The following is a 17,465-nucleotide window of genomic DNA, read 5'->3' on the forward strand; positions in this document are numbered from 1 at the left end:
CCACTAAACTTCACTTGTGAAGTAGCTAGGTAGATCAAGATGAGACTTTTAAAGTAGTAGCCCTCTCAGAAATGGCCGACCCAGTGCGGGTTTCCTTACATGCAAATCTACATCTGCTGGTTAACCCAGGAGGGTTCCCACAACTTACTTGGTCGAGACAGTGCCCATAATGTCTCACGGTTACACATGGAAGCCACTCAACTTTGAACTCGTACAATCCCTTCCATACCTGGGTGGCATTCCCCACCAAGACCACACTCCGGTGACCCAATAAAAGCCACCCAGATTGATTCATTAATTAAGTAGTAGTTAAGTATTCAACCATAAGTAACATTTATTGATGATCCAATCCATGTTATAGCGGCTAAGCAACTACTTGGTGGTTACAAGATCAGGGTAATATGGACCTATATTTCTTCTACTGGGTTCTGTCAAGTATAAAATAAAATCCTATAGGGTTTTTCCTAGTTGGAACAACTACAATGCAAGAAAACATAGGTTATGATCAAAGGTTCCACCTTCCTGTATTGACGATTCTCAATCTCACAATCTTGATCAAGTTACTCTTCACTCTCCGTACAATCATTCGTAAGTAAAGAACAATAATAAACAACCATACAATACAATAGTTTCATTATGCTGTGAGATCATGTGTCAAGGTTAACTCATAAGAGTTTTGGAAAAACAACATTATGGTTGCCAAATTGGAATACTTGTGACATAAGGGTTCACATGCAAGTTTCAAAGTATTAAGGTTCATCACATGAGGAGTATGTGATGCCAAGTCGTGGTTGTGAGATCCATTCAAACAGAATCTCGATAAGAGAGTCAAGGTCTATGAATCTTGGATAACCAAGTTCATGTTCAAGTTTGACTGACAATTCAAACCGGTTGACCTTTCATGAGCTTGAATACTGTCGGATGTGTGGTTCCGGCTAACCCTTAAGGTTCGAACACTGGGGTGCGCACATAGTCTTTCCCTCCTACCGATCTACGCTCTAACTCGCTAAGATCTTGCGGACGAACTCGACCAACTCACAACACAGAAAGACACGGGGTTTATACTGGTTCGGGCCACCGTTGTGGTGTAATACCCTACTCCAGTGTGGTGGTGGTGGTGGATTGCCTCTTGGGCTGATGATGAACAATACAAGGGGAAGAACATCCTCCTGAGGTTGAGGTGTTCTTGTGCGTATGAATGTGTGGTGTGTAGATTCCCTCAAGCTAAGATGAGATGCCCCTACTATGGTGGTGGCTAGTCCTATTTATAGAGGCCTTGGTCCTATTCCCAAATATTGAGCGGGAAGGGAGCCAACAATGACGGGCTAATTTGAAGGGGGACAGCTAGTACAAGCTATCCTGACAAAAGTGGTCTTCGCCTGTGAAAGGCTCTGGTGGTGACGCCGCCTTGGGCTCCACGATGACCTCCGTCTTCCCGTCCTTCTGGTCTTGGTCTTGTTGCACTGAAATGGCAATCTTTGCCTGAGGCCTCGGTACTCCGCGGCTGCGCTTTCCTCCTTTGCACCAAAGGGGAAACAAGGACGCTGCGCGTGCTGGCGCCCGCCTGGTGTCGATCGTCATGGCTCACGTCACGAGAGTCTCGTGAGGTTCACCCCGCCTTGATATCTCCGCTCCTCGTGAGCCTGCCTAGCTAGGCCACTCCAGAGTAGGTCTTGCATCGTTCGCCTCGCGAGGGTCTTGGGTGCCTTGTTGACGAAGATGGGCCATACGGCCTGCTGCTTGGCCACGCCACGGGCCGCACGTAGGCAAGTTTGGGGACCCCCGTTCCCAGAACACCGACAGTAGCCCCCGAGCCCAAGATGCGCCCGAGCTTGGCTTCGCGGCGAAGCCAAGGGTCAAGCTCAGAGCACCGCGGGCCCCAAAAGCCTGCGGCCTCGGTTGACGCGTGGCGGTCCATTGGTCGTGGGCGTCTCTGCTTCCCCATGCTGCCCTTGAATCCGCCTGGCTATGCGGCCCCGCTTCTTGCACAGTTATTCTTCCCTCGCCGCGCCCGGCTCTACCAATCTCCCTGCTCCTTCGACGTCCTGCTTTGCCTTCCCAATCCAGCTTGCGCTCCGCCCGCTTCACCGCCATGGCGCCGAAACAGGCCGGGAAGGGGAAGAAAACCTTGTCCTTGCCAACTGTGCCTCCATCCTTCGAGCCGGCGCTCGGCCGGCCTCGGGTGCTCAACGACGAGGCCATGGGCAAGGTGCGCCCCATGCTCGCCTCCAGCTTCAATGAGTGGGGAGAGACACCGGCCTGGCCTGCGTCTCGCTCTAGCATGGCTCGGGCAGTCACCGAGGTTCCGATCTTCATTGATGCCCTCTGGGCTGGCCTGCTTCCTCCCTTCTCCGCCTTCTTCAACGCGGCGCTCGAGCACTATCAGATCCACGTGATCCATCTCGATCCTCAATCTATGACCCTTCTTACCGTCTTTGCTTTTGTGTGTGAGGCCATGGTGGGCATCACCCCCTCAGTGGCACTCCTCCGCCACTTCTTCTCGCTGCATCTCACCGGTGCCCGACAGAGCTCAGGGTGTGTGGGCTTCCAGGCCGTGGCTGAGACAGCAGGCATGGGGATTGACTTTGAGCTCCCTTCATCCGCGGGCGAGTTCCGCACGCGATGGGTGTTTGTTGATGCCGGCGTGCTCAACCCTCTGCTCCAAGCTCCAGTGGGGCCTGCTATTCCAAACTCCGGCTGGGGTCATCAGAAGCTCACGAGCCCCTGCCTTTCCCCCGTCTGGGCTAGGCTGAGGTGGTTGAAGGACCTTGGCGTGACTGCACCCATGGTGGTGAGGGAATTCGTCAGGCGTCGAGTTTCTCCGCTTCAGCACCATTCTTGCCTGATGTGGGCCTTGCTCAGCGGACAGGACAACATGAGGTTTCAGGAGGAGGGGCTTCCTCTCGCTGTGTGGCAAACAGTGCTCACGGTCCTATCTGGTGTCCCTTTGCCGGACGAGATGCCCAGGAAAAGCTGCATGTTGTACCACTGCGAGAACAAGGTCACGTTTACCGCGAACATGCCTTCCTTTGATGAGTGGGGGCTGCGCCCAATCGGCTTGGTGGGTCCTCGCAAGAATCCCGTCATTGTGGTCCCCGTCTTCGCCGCCGGTGCCGAGCTCGCCCCAGGTGACGGTGTGGGGGAGCGAGCGGCGACGGTGGCCGGCTGCTCAGATGTTGAGGAGCACATGCCGAGCGGTGATCTGGGGGCGTCGTCCTCGGGAGCTTGCGACGCCCCTCCTGAGGCGTCGGTCGCTGATGAGATGCGGCATGCGGCTCCCGAGGCCGAGGCTCCAGCAGCCTCGGGAGGTCGCAGCGAGAAAGAGCCGGGCTGTTCGCCGCAACCGGGCTCCCCTGAAGCCATCCCTCTTGGTCATTCTTCAGCTCCGCCGCGCTCCGGCCGTCACATCCAGCGCTTCGGTCACCTTCGTGTGAACTTCGAGGAGCTTCGCAAGAGGAAAGGACCCCCTAGCGGCGGCAGCATCTTCGGACCGTTGAAGCGACGGAAGTACATCGCTATCGACGAGTAAGTACCTTATCTTGGTGATCTTCTATGTGCCGCATTCCTTTCCTGACGATTGTCCCCTCAGGTCCCCTTCTGCTAAGGCCGCGAAATCTTCAGAGAAGCAGCTCCCTCTCGTCCCATCGCACCCGCCAAGCTCCAGCGCTACAGGCTCAGACGTTGCCCACGGCGTGGGGTCATCCATGGGAGTTGGTCCGTCATCAAGGCGCCCCGAGCTTGCGCCTTCATCGTCCTTTCTTCGCGGCCTTGCTCGGAGTGTAACAGGCGTGCCAATGGCTCTTCCCCTGGTCACGGTTGGTAGCTGGCTAGCCTCGATCCTGGAGTCTTATTCAAGCAGCGGGCCTTGTTCGGTTCGGGCCCCTCGCGAGGGTTAGCTGGCGCCTGGGGTCGTGCCAGCCCCCAGCCCCCAACCAGGAGGTGGTGCGCCACTTGATGCTCCACCCGCAGCCCCCGAGGTGGAGGACGAGGTGGGCCGAGCGTTTGAGCTCGAGCGCGGGCACAGCATGGCCCGCCACGAGCTCTTCGAGGAGGCGATGGGCGCGATGAACCACCTTGGTGAAGAGCTTGCTGGTGTCGACTCGCGTCTTGAGGCTGAAGGTCTTCGGTTGGTGGAGGAGCGGCGCAAGCTGCGAGTGGCCATCAACCTTGGTCGTTATCATCGCGACCTCGAGAACGCGAAGGCCGAGGAGTCCCTCAAGATTGCCAATGAGGCCCGCTCGTGAGCTTTGGAAGAAGCTCACGAGGCCGATCGCCGCCGCGAGGCTGCAGAGGAGCACGTGTGGGAGCTCCAGTCCTGGAGCGCATCCCTTGAGCAGCAGGTCGAGGCGCGCAGGGCCGCCCTTGCGTCGATGAGGGGGACTCCTGCGGAGGAAGAGGAGGTCCGGCAACGCGAGGAGACGCTGGCCCTGGAAGTCGTGGAGCGCAGCCTCGAGCTCGAGCGACTGGAGACGAGGGAGCGTCAAGTCGCTCAAGGTGAAGATGCCGTCGGGGCCCGCGAGGCCAGAGTCGAGGAGGAGATCAATCGCCGGGTGGCCGAGGTTCGCGCAGATCTGGAGGGCAGGTACGACTTGAAGCTGAAGCTCGCCAGTCAAGAGGGTGCGGGCAGGGCCGCCGCCCTCAGGCCCAGGTTGGACGAGGCTGAGAGGCGTGCGGAGGCCACAGCTGCCGCCCTGGTAACGGCGCAGGCGGACTTGGCCTCCGCCCGCGCCGAGCTGTCTTCCCTCTGGAGACGAGTTGATGATGCCGAGGCCGTCGCATGGCAAAACAGGGAGGAAGTGCTTCAACGCCGGACGCTGGAGCGCGAGCATGCTCCTATGCTTCAAGACCTTCGGAACAAGGCCAACACCGCCCCGGGTTACATCTGTGACGAGAATGCCCCGACCCCTCACTCAAGTGACTACGCCAGCCACCTGACCTTCTTCACCGAGGTGGTGACGTGCCTGGAGGCTCAATCTGCCAAAGCTCGGCAGCTTGTGGAGGAGAGGGGTCGTGGCCTGCTTCAGTGCGCCTTCTCCCGTTTCTTCAGCCACCTTCTGAACGCCGACCCCAACTTCGACTTTGATGCCGCCATTGCCCCTGCACCCATGGCCGTCCGGGGCGACATGGCGCGTTGGGTAGAGGACCATGTCGACGCGTTGGTCAGGGCCTACACCTCGGAGAATGATGGAGTGGTGGTCATCGCAGACGAAGGTGACGTGGTCAACGACAATGATGGGGGCGTCGCCGACGACAGCGACGATTCCGACGAAGATGATGACGATGCGAGTGACGCGTCCATGGACAATGCAGCGAGCGATATCTCTGGCTGATCCCATATTCTCCTGTTGTTTTATTCTGCACGCAAAACTCGGGCGTGGCCCTTGGAAAACTTGTAAGAGCATTTTGTGAGGGGGAGCCCCTCGTGTAAGCAAATTGCAGTTTTTACTTTCCTATGCGATGTGGGTATGAGTCCTCGTGAGCTCATGAAGCTGGGGGTGAGCTCCCCGACGTGGTTTACCTTAGTCAGCGCCATCTTAGGGCCGGGTCGTGAGGCGATGAGTTCCTGAGAATCCTGCAGAGCTTATCGCCCCGTTTGAGGGGGTCCCGTAAGAGGTGAGCACCAGGCGCAGAGCTAGCGCGGGTTTGACGAGCGTGCGCTTTGCGCGGTCCGACTCGGGAGGAGCCTTGCGAGGGAAAGGCGATGGACGCGAGTCCCAAACAAAACGAGATCCAGAAGGCAAGAAATGGCTCGAACGAGAAAAGGCACCCCCCGCGCGCGCGATAAAAATTCAGCTTCAACTTAAATCCAGATCCAAAAAGCAAAGCCACAGAAAGAGAGATCCAAAGCAAAAGGCCACGTCCGGCACCTAGTCTAGTCTTCGGGTCTTCAAGTCTTCTCTAGGCGTGGGAGGGAGCCCCAGGGCATGAGGCCGGCACCCCTGAGACTCCGGGGCGTGTACATCCCCAACTCATTATTACGTGAGAGTGTCACGGGCGGCGAGCTTCACACGCACTGGGCCTTCTTCACAAGTACCGGCCTTGCTTCATATCACCAGACACGGGCCCCGCCTTGCGCCAGCCTTGACCTCCTTTGAGCCGACCGGAGACCAGGACGACACAAAGGAGGGAAAGAGGACGCCAGCGGTTCCCTCAGCGACCATGCGTCCTCTGCCGGGGGAAGGGTTGTTGAAGCCACCCCGACAGAGGGCCTACCTCCGGGTGTCCCTGATACGTCTCCAACGTATCTATAATTTTTGATTGCTCCATGCTATATTATCTTCTGTTTTGGAAGTTTATGGGCTTTATTATGCACTTTTATATTATTTTTGGGACTAAACTATTAACCCAGAGCCCAGTGCCAGTTTCTGTTTTTTCCTTGTTTTAGAGTATCACAAAAAGGAAAATCAAACGGAGTCCAATTGACCTGAAACTTCACGGAACTTATTTTTGGAAGGAAAGCAACCCGGGAGACTTGGAGTCCACGTCAAGGAAGCCTCGAGGAAGCCACGAGGTAGGGGGGTGCGCCCACCCCCCTGGGCGTGCCCTCCACCCTCGTGGGCCCCTCGTGGCCCCCCTGACGTACTTCTTCCGCCTATATATCTCCATATACCCTAAAACGATCGGGGAGCACAATAGACCGGGAGTTCCGTCGCCAAAAACCTCCGTAGCCATCAAAAGCCAATCTAGAGCCGTTCTGGCACCCTGCCGGAGGGGGAATCCCTCTCCGGTGGCTATCTTCATCATCCCGGTGCTCTCCATGACGAGGAGGGATTAGTTCTCCCTCGGGGCTGAGGGTATGTACCAGTAGCTATGTGTTTGATCTCTCTCTCTCTCTCTCTCTCTCTCTCGTGTTCTTGAGGTGTTATGATCTTGATGTATCGCGAGCTTTTCTATTATAGTTGGATCTTATGATGTTTTATCCCCCCTCTACTCTCTTGTAATGGATTGAGTTTTCCCTTTGAAGTTATCTTATCGGATTGAGTCTTTAAAGATTTGAGAACACTTGATGTATGTCTTGGCGTGCGTATCTGTGGTGACAATGGGATATCACGTGATTCACTTGATGTATGTTTTGGTGACCAACTTGCGGGTTCCGCCCATGAACCTATGCATAGGGGTTGGCACACGTTTTCGTCGTGATTCTCCGGTAGAAACTTTGGGGCACTCTTTGAGGTTCTATGTGTTGGTTGAATAGATGAATCTGAGATTGTGTGATGCATATCGTATAATCATACCCACGGATACTTGAGGTGACATTGGAGTATCTAGGTGACATTAGGGTTTTGGTTGATTTGTGTCTTAAGGTGTTATTCTAGTACGAACTCTAGGATAGATGAACGGAAAGAATTAGCTTCAGTGTTATTTTACTACGGACTCTTGAATAGATCGATCAGAAAGGATAACTTTGAGGTGGTTTTGTACCCTACCATAATCTCTTTGTTTGTTCTCCGCTATTAGTGACTTTGGGGTGACTCTTTGTTGCATGTTGAGGGATAGTTATATGATCCAATTATGTTATTATTGTTGAGAGAACTTGCACTAGTGAAAGTATGAACCCTAGGCCTTGTTTCCTAGCATTGCAATACCGTTTGTGCTCACTTTTATCATTAGTTACCTTGCTGTTTTTATATTTTCAGATTACAAAAACATATATCTACCATCCATATTGCACTTGTATCACCATCTCTTCGCCGAACTAGTGCACCTATACAATTTACCATTGTATTGGGTGTGTTGGGGACACAAGAGACTCTCTGTTATTTGGTTGCAGGGTTGTTTGAGAGAGACCATCTTCATCCTACGCCTCCCACGGATTGATAAACCTTAGGTCATCCACTTGAGGGAAATTTTCTACTGTCCTACAAACCTCTGCACTTGGAGGCCCAACAACGTCTACAAGAAGAAAGGTTGTGTAGTAGACACAACCACCATGACACGACCCTGGTCTGCCTAGTGTGCCTACATTTAAGAGGAGATTTGAGAATGCAAACGAATCTTCTTTCATTTGCAAATGAATCTGTATGTATTACCATGCCCGTGTTTTCCTTCCAAATAATTAGTCATTCGAAATGAGATACTATAAATTAATTAATGAGGATTTATTTGAAAAAAAATGAAACGGTATCCACGCTAACGTGGATTAGAGTGTGTGTCACATAATTAGTTATTTGAATTAGAGTGTGTGTCACATAGCGATCTCCAATTCTAACGTGGATTTCGCATTTCACTGTATCCATGCTACTTTTTAATACAAATTCATATGTATATGATGAACACCATGGTAGTGAGAAAATTTTGGATGGATTCAAACATATGACCTACAAAAATAGCACAATAATCGAGTCAATGTCAAATTTTCCAAACCTAGTATGGCACGAGTTTGAAATAATTACCCATATGCATGATCCTCAGTTCAAATCTTACAATGTAGACCGAACTGAAACATCGATATTAAGTCTAGCACTATCTACATTCAAATGTTGTTTTTACCCCCCCCCTCGGCACACATGCTACATACTTTCTGTATCGGTCAAAATTCCTCTCCTAACCACCGTAGGAAGCTATCGGTTTCCGACACACGTTCATTCTTTCTCTCCATGTTTCGATCTCTAACTCTCAACTATGCAACCCCCTTTTTCCACTCTGTTACCAAATGTATTTACCTCACACACCCGCCATTGTCTCTCTCTCTCTCTCTCCCTCTCTCCCTCCAACCCTCTCTCGCTAGATACATGCATTGCCTATCTAGCCCCCAACCTCTCGTGCGCATGCACACACGTTGTCTATCTAGGTCACTCCCTCGTGACCGTCTCACTCTTTATTCCGCACGGTGGGTCACACTCGCTCAATCCCGCTCTCTTTATCTAAGTCTCGATTAACCTCATTTTCTTTCACACACAAATGATATATCTCCTTGTTCGGGCCTCGATCGACACACTTTATACTCTCTCACGCAGATTGTCTATCTAGGTCAGTCCATCCAAGCCGCCCCCACTCTTTCGACCTCATGGCGGGCCACGCTCGCTCAATCTCTCTCTCTCTCTCTCTCCCTCCCTCCCTCCCTCTCTCTTTATATGTCTTGATTGACCTCGCTCTTTCTCGGACACAAACGATATATCTCCATGTTTGATCCCAATTTGACATATTCATATTGTATACTCTCTCACGCACATTGTCTATCTAGGTCACTCTCTCCAACCCGTATCACTCTTTCGATCGCACGACGACCCACACTCGTCCAATCTCTCTCCCTTTATATATGTAATCGATTGACCTTGCTTCCTCCCACACACAAAATATATCTACATGTCTGTGACTGGATCATCTCTCAAGCTCAATCTTACAGCCCTCACCCTTCCCAAAACCTCAATCGGACAATATCTCTCCAGAGCATATATATCTTTTCAATGAATGCTAGACCACACTCACTTTGTCTCTCTATCTATATGTCTCTTGATTGACCTCGCTTTCTCATGCTGTATCTTCCACACATTGAAGCTACCTCTCCATCCCTTGCAAAGCTGGAGCTATTTACATTGCGAGGGGGACTCCAACCTTGGATTAATTTCAGTAGGCATTTATTTCTATGGTAGATTATATTTTCGTAGCATTCGGACCACAACTACTCGAAACACCGTTGCAACCATGTCGGCATTCTGGGAACGGCGGTCCCTAGACTTGCCTGCCTGCGGCCTGCGGCGTGGCGGGGCCAGCATGCCATACGGCCTATCTTCATCAACAAAGCATCCAAGACCTTTACGAGGGTCCAAGCCTCGCAAGGCAGACGACGCAAGACCTCCTCTGGAGTTGCCGAGCCAGGCAGGCTCACGAGGAGCGGAGATATCAAGGTGAGGGAAACCGCACAAGGCTCTCGTGACGTGAGCCATGACGATATACACCAGGCGGGCACCCAGGCGGGCGCCAGCGCGTGCAGCGTCCTTGTTTCCCCTTTGGTGCAAAGGAGGCAAGCGCAGCCGCGGAGTACCGAGGCCTCAGGCAAAGGTTGCCATTTCGGTGCAACAAGACCAGGACCAAAAGGACGGCAAGACGGAGGTCATCGTGGAGCCCAAGACGGCGTCACCACCAGAGTCTTTCACAGGCGAAGACCGCTTTTGTCAAGATAGCTTATACTAGCTGCCCCCTTCAAATTAGCCCACCATTGTTGGCTCCCTTCCCGCTCAATATTTGGGAAGAGGACCAGGGCCTCTATAAATAGGACTAGCCACCACCATAGTAGGGGCATCTCATCTTAGCTTGATGGAATCTACACACCACAAGTTCATACGCACAAGAACACCTCAACCTCAGGAGGTTGTTCTTCCCCTTGTATTGTTCATCATCAGCCCAAGAGGCAATCCACCACTACCACACTAGAATAGGGTATTACACCACAACGGTGGCCCGAACCAGTATAAACCCCGTGTCTTTCTGTGTTGTGAGTTGGTCGAGTTCGTCCGCAAGATCTTAGCGAACTAGAGTGTAAATTGGTAGGAGGGAAAGACTCCGTGCGCACCCCAGTGTTCGAACCTTAAGGGTTAGCCGGAACCCCACATCCGATATTTGGCGCGCCAGGTAGGGGTGCACTGGAGCTTCTTCTCCGCCAATCAGCTCTCCGACGTTCACCGGCTACGATGTCTGGTGACCCAAGGGCCGGCTCCGACCACTGGGCAGCCTGGCCGGCCCGGACGGCGCCGCCTTCCCATGAAGGTATCAATCCCGCACCCCAAGCAGCACGGGTGCCACCAAGCTCCCTCGGGCGTGGACAGCGCAGTCGGGCGTCATCCACCCTCACCTCGCGGCAAGTACGATTCACGGCGAGAGCAGCGAGTCACACCGCAGCAACAGCGCCGCACTCACGGCGGGAGCAAGCGAACATGCGGGCGGCACTCACAGTGGCAAGGGAGCTGCTGCGATGCACGCTGATGGAGAGCGGCCGGGACACGCTGCTTGAGCGTGTTGCTGAGCTGCTGGACGCAGCAGCGTCGGGAGCGCCACCCTTCTACTATCGACTCCCACCCCCCAGGCCACTGCAAGGGCGCGCGGCGAGCCTCGCCACATCTGCACGCCATCGACTACGCCCGGGGGCTTCGTCAACATCAACACGGCCGGCGGTGTAGGGGGCTCTAACCCCCCCCCCCATGCCTCCCTCGACAAGCACGAGCGCAAGCGTCACCCCCCATGGTCCCGGCCGGATGCCATATTATCATCCCCAGGACGCCATCAGGGGCGGAGCAACATGGAGGGTGGGGCACCATGGCGAGGTGTTCGGGGTGACGGCCCCGGAAGCCTACGTGCCCCTCATGATGGACCAAGGGTACGCACCAGAGGACGACATCGGCTCATTCATTGGAGAAGATTGGGAAGAAGGGGCGCTGGGAGCTGAAGCCTTCCAAGAGATAACGGAGAACCACAACGATCACACCAGCAGCGGCAACTACACGGTACCGCTAACCTCTCAAGAACAGGCTTATCCTAACCATGGGCTGCAGATGAATCAGGTTGCAGCATCGATCGACGACCCTGGCACGACGGCACCCGTTTCAACAAGGGAGACACGTTGGGGGCCGCCGGGAGGGAGCCAGGAGCAAGGCCCCTCCCCAAGGCACGCGAAACCACGGGACTGATGTCTACTACACAACCTTGTTCTTGTAGACGTTGTTGGGCCTCCAAGTGCAGAGGTTTGTAGGACAGTAGCAAATTTCCCTCAGTGGATGACCTAAGGTTTATCAATCCGTAGGAGGCGTAGGATGAAGATGGTCTCTCTCAAGCAACCCTGCAACCAAATAACAAAGAGTCTCTTGTGTCCCCAACACACCCAATACAATGGTAAATTGCATAGGTGCACTAGTTCGGTGAAGAGATGGTGATACAAGTGGTATATGGATGGTAGATAATGGTTTTTGTAATCTGAAAATATTAAAACAGCAAGGTAACTAATGATAAAAGTGAGCACAAACGGTATTGCAATGCTAGGAAACAAGGCCTAGGGTTCATACTTTCACTAGTGCAAGTCCTCTCAACAATGATAACATAATTGGATCACATAACTATCCCTCAACATGCAACAAAGAGTCACTCCAAAGTCACTAATAGCGGAGAACAAACGAAGAGATTATGGTAGAGTACGAAACCACCTCAAAGTTATTCTTTCCAATCAATCCGTTGGGCTATTCCTATAAGTGTCACAAACAGCCCTAGAGTTATACTAGAATAAAACCTTAAGACACAAATCACCCAAAACACTAATGTCACCTAGATACTCCAATGTCACCTCAAGTATCCGTGGGTATGATTATACGATATGCATCACACAATCTCACATTCATCTATTCAACCAACACATAGAACCTCAAAGAGTGCCCCAAAGTTTCTACCGGAGAATCACGACAAAAACGTGTGCCAACCCCTATGCATAGGTTCATGGGCGGAACCCGCAAGTTGGTCACCAAAACATACATCAAGTGAATCACGTGATATCCCATTGTCACCACAGATACGCACGGCAAGACATACATCAAGTGTTCTCAAATCTTTAAAGACTCAATCCGATAAGATAACTTCAAAGGGAAAACTCAATCCATTACAAGAGAGTAGAGGGCGGAGAAAACATCATAAGATCAAACTATAATAGCAAAGCTCGCGATACATCAAGATCATAACACCTCAAGAATACGAGAGAGAGAGAGAGAGAGAGAGAGAGAGAGAGAGAGATCGAACACATAGCTACTGGTACATACCCTCAGCCCCGAGGGAGAACTAATCCCTCCTCGTCATGGAGAGCACCGGGATGATGAAGATAGCCACCGGAGAGGGATTCCCCCTCCGGCAGGGTGCCAGAACGGGTCTAGATTGGCTTTCGATGGCTACGGAGGTTTCTGGCGGCGGAACTCCCGGTCTATTGTGCTCCCTGGTCATTTTAGGGTATATGGAGATATATAGGCGGAAGAAGTACGTCAGGGGGGCCACGAGGGTGGAGGGCGCGCCCAGGGGGGTGGGCACGCCCCCCTACCTCGTGGCTTCCTCGAGGCTTCCTTGACGTGGACTCCAAGTCTCCTAGGTTGCTTTCCTTCCAAAAATAAGTTTCGTGAAGTTTCAGGTCAATTGGACTCCGTTTGATTTTCCTTTTCTGCGATACTCTAAAACAAGGAAAAAACATAAACTGGCACTGGGCTCTGGGTTAATAGGTTAGTCCCAAAAATAATATAGAAGTGTATAATAAAGCCCATAAACATCCAAAACAGAAGATAATATAGCATGGAGCAATCAAAAATTATAGATATTTTGGAGACGTATCAGCATCCCCAAGCTTAATTCCTGCTCGTCCTCGAGTAGGTAAATGATAAAAACAGAATTTTTGATGTGGAATGCTACTTGGCATAATTTCAATGTAATTCTTCTTAATTGTGGTATGAATATTCAGATCCGAAAGATTCAAAATAAAAGTTCATATTGACATAAAAATAATAATACATCAAGCATACTAACTAAGCAATTATGTCCTCTCAAAATAACATGGCCAAAGAAAGTTCATCCCTACAAAATCATATAGTTTAGTCATGCTCTATTTTCGTCACACAAGAATGTTCTCATCATGCACAACCCCGATGACAAGCCAAGCAATTGTTTCATACTTTAGTAATCTCAAACCTATAAACTTTCACGCGATATATGAGCGCGAGCCATGGACATAGCACCATGGGTGGAATAGAATATGATGATGGGGGTTATGTGGAGAAGACAAAAAGGAGAAAGTCTCACATCAACAAGGCTAATCAATGAGCTATGGAGATGCCCATCGATTGATGTTAATGCAAGGAGTAGGGATTGCCATGCAACGGATGCACTAGAGCTATAAATGTATGAAAGCTCAACAAAAGAAACTAAGTGGGTGTGCGTCCAACTTGCTTGCTCACGAAGACCTAGGGCACTTGAGGTGGCCCATTGTTGGAATATACAAGCCAAGTTCTATAATGAAAAATTCCCACTAGTATATGAAAGTGACAACATAAGAGACTCACTATCATGAAGATCATGGTGCTACTTTGAAGCACAAGTGTGGTAAAAGGATAGTAGCATTGCCATTTTTTATTATATTTTTTTATTATTATTTGGCCTTTTTTGGCCTTTCTCTTTTTTTGGGGACAATGCTCTATTAATGATGATCATCACACTTCTATTTACTTACAACTCGATACTAGAACAAGGTATGAGTATATATGAATGCCTCCGGCGGTGTACCGGGATTGCGATGAATCAAGAGCGACATGTATGAAAAATTATGAACGGTGGCTTTGCCACAAATACGATGTCAACTACATGATCATGCAAAGCAATATGACAATGATGATGCGTGTAAAAATAAACTGAGCGGTGGAAAGTTGCATGGCAATATATCTCGGAATGGCTATGGAAATGCCATAATAGGTAGGTATGGTGGCTGTTTTGAGGAAGATATCAGGAGGTTTATGTGTGACAGAGCATATGATATCACGGGGTTTGGATGCACCGGCGAAGTTTGCACCAACTCTCAAGATGAGGAAGGTCAATGCGCGGTACCAAAGAGGCTAGCAATGATGGGAAGGTGAGAGTGCGTATAATCCATGGACTCAACATTAGTCATAAAGAACTCACATACTTATTGCAAAAATCTACAAGTCATCAAAAACCAAGCATTATGTGCATGCTCCTAGGGGGATATATTGGTAGGAAAAGACCATCGCTCGTCCCCGACCGCCACTCATAAGGAAGACAATCAAATAACACCTCATGTTTCAAATTTGTTACACAACGTTTACCATACATGCATGCTACAGGACTTTCAAACTTCAACACAAGTATTTCTCAAATTCACAACTACTCAACTAGCACAACTTTAATATCACTACCTCCGTATCTCAAAACAATCATCAAGCATCAAACTTCTCTTAGTATTCAAGACACTCATAAGAAAGTTTTTACTATTCTTGGATGCCTAGCATATTAGGATTATTTAAGAAAATTATCATGCTATTTAAGACTCTCAAAATAATATAAGTGAATCACGGGAGTTCATTAATTTCTATAAAATAAAACAACCACCGTGCTCTAAAAAGATATAAGTGAAGCACTAGAGCAACAACAAACTACTCCGAAAGATATAAGTGAAGATTAATGAGTAGTCGAATAATTATGCAACTATGTGAAGACTCTATAACATTTAAAAATTTCAGATCTTGGTATTTTATTCAAACAGCAATAAAAACAAAAGAAAATAAAATGATGCTCCAAGCAAAACACATATCATGTGGTGAATAAAAATATAGCTCCAAGTAAAGTTACCGATGAACGAAGACGAAAGAGGGGATGCCTTCCGAGGCATCCCCAAGCTTAGGCTTTTGGTTGTCCTTGAATATTACCTTGGGGTGCCTTGGGCATCCCCAAGCTTAGGCTCTTGCCACTCCTTATTCCATAATCCATCGAATCTTTACACAAAACATGAAAACTTCACAACACAAAACTTAACAGAAAACTCGTGAGCTCCGTTAGCGAAAGAAAAAAACACCACTTCAAGGTACTGTAATGAACTCATTATTTATTTATATTGGTGTTATACCTACTGTAATCCAACTTATCTATGGTTTATAAACTCTTTTACTAGCCATAGATTCATCAAAATAAGTAAACAACACATGAAAAACAGAATCTGTCAAAAACAGAACAGTCTGAAGTAATCTGTAACTAACGCAAACTTCTAGAACCCCAAAAATTCTAAAATAAATTGATGGACCTGAGGTATTTATGTATTAATCACCTTCAAAAAGAATTAACTAAATATCAATTTCCAAATAAAAATGGCAGCAGTTCTCGTGAGCGCTAAAGTTTCTGTTTTTTACAGCAAGATCAACAAGACTTTCCCCAAGTCTTCCCAACGGTTCTACTTGGCACAAACACTAATTAAAACATAAAAACTCAATCATAACAGAGTCTAGATAAATTTTTTATTTCTAAACAGGAGCAAAAATCAAGGAACAAAAATAAAGTTGGGTTGCCTCCCAACAAGCGCTATCGTTTTACGCCCCTAGCTAGGCATGATGATTTCAATGATGCTCACATAAAAGATAAGAATTGAAACATAAATAGAGCATCATGAAGAATATGACTAGCACATTTAAGTCTAACCCACTTCCTATGCATAGGGATTTTGTGAGCAAACAACTTATGGGAACAATAATCAACTAGCATAGGAAAGCAAAACAAGCATAACTTCAAGACTTTAAGCACATAGAGAGGGAACTTGATATTATTGCATTTCCTACAAGCATATATTCCTCCCTCATAATAATTTTTAGTAGCATCATGAATGAATTCAACAATATAACCAGCACCTAAAGCATTCTTTTCATAATCTACAGGCATAGAAAATTTACTACTCTCCACATAAGCAAAATTCTTCTCATGAATAGTAGTGGGAGCAAACTCAACAAAATAACTATCATGTGAGGCATAATCCAAATGAAAGTTAAAATCATGATGATAAGTTTCATGGATATCATTATTCTTTATAGCATACAAGTCATCACAATAATCATCATAGATAGCGGGCATGCTCTCATCATAATAAATATGCACATCAAAACTTGGGGGGACTAAAAATATCTTCATCAAACGTAGCATCCCCAAGCTTGTGGATTTGCATATCATTAGGATCATGGATATTCAAAGAATTCATACTAACAACATTGCAATCATGCTCGTCATTCAAATATTTAGTGCCAAACATTCTAATGCATTCTTCTTCTAGCACTTGAGCACAATTATCGAAATCCTTATTTTCATGATAGATATTAAAAAGATGAAGCATATGAGGCATCCTTAATTCCATTTTTTGTAGTTTTCTTTTATAAAAAAAACTAGTTATAAAACAAGAAACAAAAATATTCGATTGCAAGATCTAAAGATATACCTTCAAGCACTCACCTCCCTGGCAACGGCGCCAGAAAAGAGCTTGATGTCTACTACACAACCTTGTTCTTGTAGATGTTGTTGGGCCTCCAAGTGCAGAGGTTTGTAGGACAGTAGCAAATTTCCCTCAAGTGGATGACCTAAGGTTTATCAATCCGTAGGAGGTGTAGGATGAAGATGGTCTCTCTTAAGCAACCCTGCAACCAAATAACAAAGAGTCTCTTGTGTCCCCAACACACCCAATACAATGGTAAATTGTATAGGTGCACTAGTTCGGCGAAGAGATGGTGATACAAGTGGTATATGGATGGTAGATAATGGTTTTTGTAATCTGAAAATATAAAAATAGCAAGGTAACTAATGATAAAAGTGAGCACAAACGGTATTGCAATGCTAGGAAACAAGGCCTAGGGTTCATACTTTCACTAGTGCAAGTCCTCTCAACAATAATAACATAATTGGATCACATAACTATCCCTCAACATGCAACAAAGAGTCACTCCAAAGTCACTAATAGCGGAGAA

Source organism: Triticum urartu, chromosome 7 (assembly GCF_003073215.2).
Source record: "Triticum urartu cultivar G1812 chromosome 7, Tu2.1, whole genome shotgun sequence".
Taxonomy (NCBI): Eukaryota; Viridiplantae; Streptophyta; class Magnoliopsida; order Poales; family Poaceae; genus Triticum; species Triticum urartu.